The sequence below is a fragment of the Marmota marmota genome, unplaced genomic scaffold (assembly GCF_001458135.2).
Source record: "Marmota marmota marmota unplaced genomic scaffold, marMar, whole genome shotgun sequence".
Classification (NCBI taxonomy): Eukaryota; Metazoa; Chordata; class Mammalia; order Rodentia; family Sciuridae; genus Marmota; species Marmota marmota.
The window spans coordinates 2934469-2946931 of NW_025999870.1; positions in this window are offsets into that span (position 1 = coordinate 2934469).

Genomic DNA, 12463 nt, shown 5'->3' on the forward strand with positions numbered 1-12463 from the left:
AGAGAACAACAGAGAGGGACATGGAGCACAAAGGACACCTCAACCACCCCCCTGAACATCTTAGGAGATGGTAAGGCCACAGTCCTGCACCCCAAGGAATCTGGGCCTCAACTCCTCATCCATCCCCATACCCTCTGCCCAGCCTAGGCCTTGACCAGATGCACTCACACTATCCACGTGGAGGCAGAAACATCAGGAAAGCCACATTGTCATACTTTCACTCTACTTCTGTGCATTCTAGATTTCATCTCATTCTCACTCCTGGGTCCAGGTGTCCCTGTGGCAATGGCCTAATTGTCCTTCTACACTCTCTCCAACTCTCAAACATCCAGCCTTTCAGGGCTCTGTGATGACAGTGTGGGTGTCCTCCTATAGAGACCCTGTTGCTAAAGATAAACTTCCATTTAGTCATCTAAAATTTGGGAGGTTTTTCAGTCACTCATGGGGTCATTCTCCAAATGTAGGGAGTTGCCACCTCTCTTTAGGCCTCTCATGCTGTGGCCCAGCCACATTCCTTGAGGTCACTCTCCCTCCTTGGATCCTATCTGGATCATTATCCAGCAGCACAAATTCAAACATGCCAGACTCACATGTGCAACACTGAGGGCACTGATTCCGAGTCCTGCTGGAGTATCTAGAGCCCACTGAGGCAGAGCCTGAAGTGAGGAAAATGGGGGCCAATGAGCATGTGGGGATGGGCTATGGCTGGGCAGAAACAATGAAAAGCAGAAATCATTGGCTGCATGCAGTCTGTGAACCCTTCCCAGAGGTGGCTGTGTGTGGAGCTTTCTCTGAGACGCAGTGGGAAGTATTTTGTCCCTGGAAGGAATATCGACCATTGGGTGCCCTTTTCTTGCAGCTGCAGGCCACCACTTCCAGCACTTGTGGCAGCTCCAGCTCCATTACCACCTAGAGCACCCGAGGGAGAGTCAGGGCCAGAAACCCTTTCAACGGCACACCAGGGCTGGAGCTCCTAGTGGCTCCACAGCTAGTTCCAGTCCCTGATCTAAATCTTGGACCTGTTTGCTCATATCTCAGAGTGACTCTTCACATTTCTTACCATTTCAATTGTGTTTTTTTTATTTTAGAAGTTTATATTATGATTAATTTTATATAAAATTCAGTAAGTGCAGTGAAGTGCAGTTTCAATGTTGTGCAGCCATCACCACTGTCTAGGTCCACAACATTTTCCTCATCTTCTGCCCATAAGCAGTCCCTCCTCGATCCCTTCCTCTAGTCCCAGGTGACCTATTCTGGATTTTTTTTAACCTCAGTACAGTCTGATTTTTGTTTGGCCACATCATATTGAAGGAACTGATTACATGTGGTTTTTGTTCGAAGAGGAAATCCCAGACATCAAAACTCACAGTAAACACTTTCATAACATTGGGGTTGGAACTGCTTTTCTGTGACACAAGTTTCAGAAGTCACAAGAAAAATTACTATCCCTCCTAGGGATATCCTAGGGATACTAGGGCTACTCCAACCTCATGACTCAATTTTCTTACTAGGACAAAGGAGAAACTCTTGCTTTTGAAAAGGGAATCATCACATTGGTCAGAAATGTCAGAGACATTCCACCTCCCAACAAACCCACACAAAAGTACAGTTGCTTATGTGGCATTTGTCTCCATCAGACTGACTGGGTACGACCACCACTGATGAGAATGTGGGCAAGGCAGATGCCCTGGCAGATCCCCTGGGAGATGTGGCCAAGGACTCTCCTCTCTCGCAGAACTCGTTGTCTTTTTCTTTTAGAACTCTTTGTTCTAAAAGTGTGCACCTTTACCTACCATGGCTAATGCCAAGAATTATTCCATCTGTGGAATTGCACCATTTTTCAAGATTTCTTTGCAAGACTCTCCTTCATAGCACAAGTTGGAACAGCAAGAAACTGGAGCCCTCACTAACATTCAGAAAGAACTTAGATAAATCTGCTACAGAAAATACTGTAAAACTGGTGCGGTGGGTCTGTCTGTGCCCACAGGGAAAGATGTCCAGGAAATTGTTTCCTGAAAAACAAAACAACAACAACAACAAAAAAAATGATGTATTCATGATGCTGTACTGAGCTTACAACTTTTTAAAATAACATTTATATGATATAAACATGCATACATAATATGTAAATGAATCTGTGTGAGAATGTGAGACAGAGAGACTTATAAGACAGGCCTGAGTAATGATCATCAATGATGCTCTCACGGGCATGAAGTGAAAAGCTTTTATTTCTTCATTAATTGGTATGTAAATATTTTAGAATAAAATATCTTGATTATATAAAAATATATCTATGAATTATCTATTTCCACTCATATACACTGTACATTCTCTGGCTTTTATTATTAAGAACACTTACTTATAGTTAGGTAATATTTTTCCAAGAATGAAATGCAAAATTCAACATGAATGAAAAAAATCTTATGAAGGACACAATCTTCCTATCAAGAAACAGTGTTCTCCCCGATGAGTTACTCATCATTCTTGTTCTACCTTTCCTGTGCATTTATTATTATTATCAACATGATCATCATCATTATTGTAGTTATACATAATAGTTGGGATCATTTTGACAAAATCATACATCCCATTTTCCATTGTTCTCCCATCTTCCCTACTCTATTCTTCCTGTCCTCCACTGATCTTCCTTATGTTCCTTTGTTTATTTTTTTATTAGTACTTTCTACATATACACAAAGGTGAAATTCCCTTTGGTTTCTTTATATATATGATTTTGTTAAATTCAATTCACATTTCTACCCCTTTACCATTCCTTCCCACCATTCTCTACCTCTATTCCTCTGATTGTCTCTATATATTTATGATATTCAATTTTCCCACCACCACCTCCTTCTTTCACTCATTTTGCTCTAGCTTCCATATATGAGAGAAAACACTTAAGTCTTGATTTTTCTGAGTCTGGCTTATTTCACTTAGCTTTATGTTCTCCATCTCCATCCATTTACATCCAATGCCATGATTTCACTCTTCCATATGACTGAGTAAAGTTCTATTGTGTATAATATACTACATTTCATTAATTCATTCCTCTACTTATGGGTATCTGGGTTAATTTTTTAATTTGGGTGTTGTGAATTTTGCTGCTATAGTCATTGAAGTGGTTTTATCACTATATAGTATGCCCATTTTAGTTATTTTGGATAAATATCAAGGAATGGGATAGCTGGCTCATATGGTATTTCCATTTCTAGCTTTTTGAGGAATTTCTAACCTCAGCTCCAGAGAGATTGTACTAATTTGCAGACCCAGCAACAATATATCAGAGTGCCATTCTGATTGGAGTGAGATGAAATCTCAAGTGTAATTTTGTTTTCTATTTCCCTGATTGTTAGAGATGTTTAACATTTTTTCATGTACTTGTTGGCTATTTGTGTTTCTTCTTTTGATAGAAGTCTAATTCTTTTGCCCATTATTTATTTGGCATTGGGTTTTCTGAGATATATATATATATATATATATATATATATATATATNTATATATATATATATATATATATATATATATATTTGACATTAATTTCCTGTCAGAGGAATAGCTGGTAAAGATTTTTTTTTCAATTTCTATTTTGTAGGCTCTATCTTTGTGCTTTTAATCATTTCCTTTCTGTGCAAAAACTTCTTAATTTAACGGTATCACACTATTAATTCTTGTTCTTGAACTTCACTGGTCTTACTGAGGAAATCAGTGCTTGCACCTACATGATGGAGTGTTGAACCTGTGTTTTCTTTTAGCAGTTGCAAGGTTTCTGATGCATTTTGATTTGACTTTTGTATAGGATGAGAGAAAGAGATCTGTGCATTCTTAGTGGCTAAGTTGGGATCAGGTCAGGATCTGCCCAGTCCAACTGTCATCCCTTGTGCATTTGTGAGGTTGAAATTACACAATGGACACAGTAGCCTCTGCTGTTGAAAACTGCACTGTTTTTCCTCCCATTACAATGCTGAAGGGAACATCTGTCCATAAATCTAACCTTTTGTGGAGGATCCCTAGAAGTAGAGTTTCTAGGTCAAAATGTGTACATGTTTTAATATATTGGCCATTGTTTGCACACCTAAAGTATCCTCATGGAGCTAAAGACTTGATGGCAATGCAGTGACTGTAACAACACAGGCTGGGTAAATTGAGTTTGGATCAGCCAGTACTGGAGACCCACCATGGTCCCTGGGAAGGAACACAGGGATAGGGAATGCCTGAACCACCTCCTCCAACTCCATAATTCAGCTTCACAGAAAAGTGGCTGGCTCTGCATGAAGGACAGAAGGAAGAATAGGACTTACTTCCCAGCTTGAATGTTCTAACTCCAACCACGGAGCCCCTTCTTACTCAGGGAAGCTCCTCCATGGGAAGGTCAGTGGGTTATAGTGACCACCTTGAATGGAAAGGAGCTGGGTGCAGTTCTTAAGTGCAACAGCAGGACCCACTTTAAATTGATGAGCATGAGAGGCCTTTATAAAGCACATCAGCTGTTCATGAAAACTGTACCCGTTCAGAGCATTAAGAGTGAAATGAGAGGCACCTCCATATTACTCTAGTAGGGACACACACCCTAGTCTGTGACTTAAAGCATTATGCAAAGTGAAAAAGTTACTCCAAAAATATTATGTGTGATTGGTTCTATAAAAAACCCTCCAGAATATTTCAATTCAAAGACAAAGAAAGTAGAATAGAGTTTTCCTAGGGCTGAAACTTTGAGGATCGAGGTCCATAGTAGGGGTCTCCTAATGTGTAAATGATCTCTTTTCAGACACCTATCAAGACTGAATCATGAAAAACCAGACATGTGTACATACCAATATGAATAAAGACACTGAATCAATAGTCAAATACCTCTCCAAAAAGAAAAATTCCAGGCTTAACTGAGGATTCTATCGTGTACTTAGGGAAGAATTAACACCAAATCTTCTTAAAATCTTACAGAAAATGAAACTGGAAGAAACACTTCCAAACTCATTTTATGAACAAGGAATTACTGAAATGCCAAAGGCAGACATAGTTATTACAAAAACAAGAGCAACAACTTAGGCCAATATCCCTTGTGTCCATAGACACAAATATTCTTAACAAAATACTGGTAAAACCCATTCAACAGCACATTCACTAAATTATCCACTAGGACCAAGTGAGATTTATCTCAGGAATGCAAGAATGCTTCAAAACACACAAACAATTCAATGTAACAAACCATGCTGCAGAATGAAAGATAATATTAGATTATCCCAATAGGTGTAGAAAAAATCATTCTTAAAAAAAGTCAACATTCTTTCATGATGTGTTCTCCAACAATTAGGTAAAAAAAGAATGCATCACAAAACAATAACGGTCATACAGGATCTGGCACTTCAAACGTTGTACACCAAGGGTGAAAAATGGAAAGCTTTACCTTTAACATCAGGACCAAGGTGAGCTTTCCTGCACTCAGCCACTTTTATTTCATGTAGTGCTGGAGGTCCCAGCCAGAGGAATCAGGCAAGAAAAAGAAATCACACACACATACACACACACACACACACACACACACGCAGGAGTTGCCTCTGCTGGCAGATTACAAGGCCTGTTTATAGACAATTCTATAACCTCCTGCACTAAAAACTGGTAGAATTAATTAACAAGTCCAGCCAAGGTTCAGGAGAAAAATCCATGTGCAAAACACATTCCTCTACCTTCAATAATCAAATATCCAAAAAAATGAAGATTAATATTACACTTATGGTGGCATAATAAAATAGGAACAAATTGAGCCAAATCTATTCAAAGAAAGCAAACTTACCTGTATAGTAAAAATTATAAAACACTGATGAATGAAACTGAAGACATATATGGATGGAATTATATAGTGTGCTTATGGATTGGAATAATAAATATTATTTGAATGCCTAGGTGACTCAAAGCAACAGATTCAGGGACATCTCTGTGAAACTATCAAAGGAAAATTTACTTAATATGGAAAGTATATCCTTTAATTTACATGGGACCACACAGTAGCATGAATTGTCATCACCTTCTAAGAAAAAAAAAGGACAATCAAGAGACATTACAGTACTTGATTTCAAGTACATGTAAGAGTCTAGGATCCAAACTGTGAGATTCATACATAAAAACTGATACACAAAAAAGAGAATACCATATGAATATGGAGCACAGGGGAGAAATCAGACACATACCCATGCATACATACTCAGTTACTGAAAAGGCACAAAGAACTGACAATAGGGAAGGTCCCTTCCATGTATGGAACGAGGAAATATGGATATTTACATGCAAAGGAAGGAAGCTGGACAGGTATCTTAAACCATACGTAAACAACAGCTAAAAATGGATTAAAGACAGACAAATCCACATAAATCTCATCTTGACAAAGGTGCCAAAAGCACACATTGGAGAAACGACAGTCTCTGAACCAAATGGTGCAGGGAAAACTGGATAGCCATGTGTAGAAGGATGAAACTAGATCACCTTTCACTCTGCACAAAAATTAACTCAAAGTTGATCAAAGTCCTTGGAATTAGTCCAGAAACAGCAAAACTGCTAGATAGGGAAACAGTGGCAACACTCCAACATACTGGCAGGAGCACTGATTTCCTTAATAAGACTCCCAAAATTTTTTTTCAATAAGTGGGATGTCACCTAATTAAAAATCTTCTGCACAACAAAGAAAATAATTGGGAGTGCAAAGAGAGCCTACAGAATAAGAAAAAAAATGTTTTTCTAGATACTCTTCCAACAGTCCAAGGAGATTAATAACCACAACATATAAAAAAGATCAAAAACATAGCACTACAAAAACTGATAACCCACTGGATTAATGGGGAAAAGATCTAAAGTGGCATTTTTTGAAAGAAGAAACTCAAATGGCCAACAAATATTTGAAGATGTGTTCAACACTGATATTTCATCTGTCACCAGTCAGAATGATAATCATCAAGAATACAAATAAAGGGCTGGGGATTTGGTGGTAGCATGCTCACCTAGCATGCATGAGGCACTGGGTTCGATTCTCAGCACCACATAAAAACAAAGATATTGTGTCCACCTTAAAAAAAACTAAAAAATGAATATTAAAAAAATACAAATAAGAATAATTGTTGAGGATGTAGTGGTGGGGAGTACACTTACACATTGTTGATGAGACTGCAAATTAGGAGTACCACTATGGAAATCAGTTTAGTGATTCCTCAAAACACTAGAAATGAAATTGGCATATGGCCCAGCTATCCTGCTTCTTGATAGTTATGCAAAAGATCTAAAATCACATACTAGAGTGATATATGCATACCAATGTTTATAGCAGCACTATAATCAAGCTATGGGACCAGCCTAGGTGCCCATTAACAGATGAATGGATAAAGAACATGTGTTATGTACACACAATGGAGTTCTACTTAGCCATAAAGAAAAGTGAAATTATGTCATTTGCTGGTAAATGGATGGAAATGGAGAACAACAGGCCAAGTGAAAAAAAGCCAGGCTCACAAAGTCAAGCGTCAAACGCTTTCTCTCACAAGTGAAAATTATAGAGAAAAAAGGGAAATAAATGGGGGCATCTTGCAAAATTAGAAGAGAGAGCAGTGGAAACAGGACATTAAGGGTGAGAGAGGCTGGGAAGCAACGGGTAAGAACTGGGGAATAAACTTGACCAAATTATGCTGTGTGCATGTATGAACATATCATAATACATTCTAATTTCATATATATAACTATCATGCATCAATTAAAAGAAAATAAATGAGACTTGGCAGATGGTGGAAGGCAGCAAGGCAGCAATTCCAGATCTCCTCATAGCACAGAAAGGAGGCATGCCAGAAAAGCACACCTGACTGATGGGTGACCAAATAAATGTTCTAGACTCAATATTACAAAGTGTGAGACCTGGAGGGATTTGAAGAACAGTTACCAGAGTGGAAGGTAAGCACACAGTTGCCTAATTTGTAACCCAGACCAGGATGGGAAAAGGGGAAAGGGAGGGAGAGAGAAAGAGAGAGAGAGAGAGAGAGAGAATCACTTAAAGTCACTAAAAACATTTGGAAGGCCAAATACAATTTAAAATGTGATGGTTAACCACAGGGCTCAACAAGTTAAAACCAAATTGTGAAAGGAAAGCTGAGCCAGGGGTTCATGGCCATCTCATTACAAGACATCTTTCCATGTCCAGACAGCTGCAAACTAACCAGAGGGACGTCCCTGCATTGGGACTTCTTAGGAATTCATCATTCATTCAGCCCCACACCACTGAAACCCCACCACCACCACAAAGAGGAATGGGGCTGAGTGGACAGTGCAGGGAGTGTGCCAACCCACAGCTCCACAACTCAGGCAAAGTTGTGGGGTGGGTGACAAAACATTGTTTCCTGGCGTGAGCTACTTGCTTTTGCCACACTCTCCCACCATGATGATATTCATAATAGCAAGATATGGAGTCAACAGATGAATGATGATGAACATGTGAGAGATATATGGAATATTATTCAACCTTCAATAAGGAGGAAATTGCCAGGTATTGTAATGCTCGCCTGCAATCCCAAAAGCTTGGGAGGCCAAGATAGGAGGATTGCAAGTTCAAGGCCATTATTAGCAATCTACTGAGACCTAAGCAACATAGTGAGACCATATCTTAAAATAAAAAACAAAAAAAATAAAAAGACCTGGGAATGTATCTCAATTAGTAAAGTGCCTTTTCTTTTAATCAACAGAACACCCATCTCCCCCCCAAAAAACCTGCAGGTTCTCACTTACACATGAAATCTAACAATGTCAAACTCATAGAAACATGGAGTAAAAAGGTAGCTTTCAGGTACTAGTTGGTTCTAGACATGGGGATTTGGGTAAAATGGTGTAAACTTTCAATTACAAGATAAATAAATCTGGACATGAAATGCACAGCATGTTAACTATAGTTAAAAACAATGTGTTGTGAAACTAAAATTGCCAAGAGAGTAGGTCTACAATTTTCCCAACACATACAAAAAATGTTAAGTATATGAGGTGATGAGTATGTAAATCAGATTGTGTAATCATTGTAAAATGTTCATGGATAATAAAATATCAAGTTGTACATATTAAACATACAAAACCTTTTTTCAAAGGAAAAGAAATTTTGAAAGGCCAATAGTTACACCATTTTTATTTAAGAGTAGCAAAACTGTATAAACACAGTTTTCAGAATCATCAGTAACATATGCTTACTTCTGTTATTTAATGTATTAGTATATTATTTCTGTTCTTCTAGAAGATCAGGATTTATGCTACACCTTCAGAAAAAGGGAAAGAAGTTACCAAGCATGCTTGTTTCTCTGAAAAACATATTTGTTTCAGGCCATTTTTCTTTTAAAACACATTGTTCAGTCAAAATAGCAACACTAAGATATAGCCATGGACTTGGATATGGGGGTGCATCCCTGTATTCTCACTGACTCATGAGGCTGAGCCAGGAAGATCACAAGTTCAAGGTCAACCTGGGAAACTTTGCAACACCCTCAGCAATTTAGTGAGACCTTGTTTCAAAGAGAGAGAGAGAGAGAGAAACTCACATGGTATTGTATTTGTCCGTGTAATTATTATTGTTTTGTAAATTATTTTGAAAGTCCTACCTCCTAACAGGAACATTAAGGTCTTTATATTAATAACTCTTATATCAAGAGGAAACATGAACTCTCTGGGCCTGACTGTGCTGGTGATGGAGGAAGCCATTCTCGAGTTTCTGCTGGTCTACATGTAGGACAACAGATCTAGATTCCAACTTCAATTAATTCAAAATATTAAAGGCTGGGTTGTTCAAAGCCCAGCCAAGATGGCTTTAGAATGCTGATTCTCAGGAAACAAATTTTATCACAAAATTGATTTACTTTTACTTTTTCTTGATTATTCTGCTTTCTTGGAGCTGGCACATAAACCAACCAGGTATTTGCTTGTCAGTCAAAAGACGTTGCTAGGGCAGAGTCTAAGTGGGGATAGAATCTAGCAGCTCTAAGGAAAAGACCAAACTGCTCGTGAATATGTCAAGTAACTCTGCATCCTCTGGGTACTTCACTCCCCATTAGAAAACTTCTCTAACATCACCCAAGACATCATGCACATTTTCTGTTTCATATTTATGTACTTCAGTTATAGGGCATTTTCAACCAGTAGCAAGGTAGTAATTGCCCTTCCAATAAAAACTGTCTTGGTCAGAGTCTCAGCAGTCTTCACTGGAAGGTGCTGACAGGTTTCGCAAAGGCCCAGGTTCACACTTCAACCAGCATTATTTTATAGAGGATCTGTTTTTTCCAGAACTCCAGGTTCTATCCTATGCTGTTTGAATCCCATTTCCTGTGTGGACTCAAGCAATCTTCCCACTCTCATTTAGAATGTCTAATTAATAATGCAGACTTACCTGCTTCTGCTGTACAACACTAGATAGGGGAAATGTTCCCCAGTCAAACAGTATCCATTTCCATAAAACCCTCAGAGGAATGAGATACGATCTTATCATGAAGGCTTTTTAAACATTTGCTTTCATCCACATGTTCCCCTTAATTCTATCAAGTCCTGCAGATTTATATCCTAACTCCTGCCCCAGTTAGGCCCTCCTCATGGTGCATGAGGATCTTTGTGAAGGAGTCCCAGAATTATCTCTTCTCAACTCTTCTGACCATTTTCACCCCATCATGTGTACAAGAGACCATGACTCTTCCATCAGGCCTTGTGCTGATCAGGTGGTGGGGCTATTGTCCCAGGAGACTTATGGTCAGGTTTCCTGCATTAATTTGAAGTAGGATGGGCAAAGTATATTCTATCCTGGGACAATCTGGGGCATCTAGTAGGACAACAAAACTTCTGGGAGTCTTGTATTTAGCTTTGATTCCATTAGCATCTTTAGTAATTACCCTTCTTATATAGCATCTGATTTGTTCATCCCATTTCTTAAGAACCAAATAAAGACCTCACCCTGCTGAGATGAGCCCCTTGTCTCCCCTGTGTCCTTGCTTATTCTCTTGGGAATTTGCCTAGCCTTCTTCTCTATGTGTAGTTTCAGCATAGATTTCCCTCCTGGGAAGGACTCTGATGGTAAGTGTTGTACCTAAGGTTTGCTGGAAAAAAATAGCCCACTGTGAGCATTTTCCCAACACCACTCCTTGGTCGGGTCCCTCAGATGAAAGGCTGGAGTTTCCATGGGCCACCATCTAAGCTTGGTCCTTCCCTTACTTCCATTTAAGACAACAATTAACAATAACTGAAGCGTTGTATGTTTAACTCTTTCTTAATCTCTGCATAGAAGTATTTATAGAGACTGACTGTGAACATTTAAGGAAATTACAACTCACCAACTCAGAACCTTCAAGCACAAAATAATAAGAAACTAAGTAACTAGAGCTTTGATCCTACTTACACTCACATGAAATGTGTTTGTGTAAGTGGCAATAATTTCTAAAATTGGACAGTTGTTATGGGAACAGAAACATGCACAAATTATTAAAATTGAGTTTAACAGTATGATCAAACTCATAAAAACAACCACAACACAGCATAGGTGAAAACTTGGAAGAAGTGGGGGCAAAAACAAAATCCAGGAGAATGCTCATTGCCACACCAGGTGACACACATTGTTTCTGAGCAGGCAGAACCCCTCAGCACCTAGTGTAGGTAATTCTAAAGGCCCTTTAAATCCCTGAACATATAATTTTTCATACATGTGTGTTCAGATTACTGCTCTTGAGTAGCCTCATGAACTCTTGAATTAATGACAGGATTTCCTTTCTTTCCTGCTGTGCAGCCTGCCAGCATAGAATGTGGATATGTTCTTCTAAAGTACCTCAGAAATCCTGCTATAAGAATCCATGGAATCTGCCCCCCTTGAGACACATAGATAGGATTTGAAAAGAATTTTGTTTTATTTTTCACATTTGCATCTAGTAAAGAACTTAAGTTTCCTATAGCTCCTTCACATCCTTCCGTTCTCTCTAGAATCAACATTGCAAATAACCCCAAACAAGATAAAGCTTCAAAACCCCTATGTATTTAACAAAATAAAGTTTGGAGCATCTGACAAAAAAACCTTCCACGCTAAGGTCAGGAGCTTTGTGATGTGATTCCTGCTGCAAAATCCACTTGAGTGCTTTTCTATCTAGGAGTGGTGATGTTACCTGGAAACAATCCCCAAGACCTCCTAAAGAGAGGTTGCTTCTCAGCAGTGAGAAGGCACTGTCCTCCAGCTGAATGGCTCTTTGTGTGCATCCCCTGAGAATGACTGACCTTGTTCCTTCCAGCCCTGGCACCAACACCATGCAGGCTCTAGGTTACTGTTTTTATTAACACTGTTGTTGAGGTATAACTGTCAAATTAAATTTGTTATCCTTAAGGTACAAAAGTTGATTTTTTGATATACATTCACACTTTGAAATGATCACCACAAACTCATAGTCACCATTTTCTTCTGTGTATGTGTGTGTGTGTGCGTGTGTGTGGTGA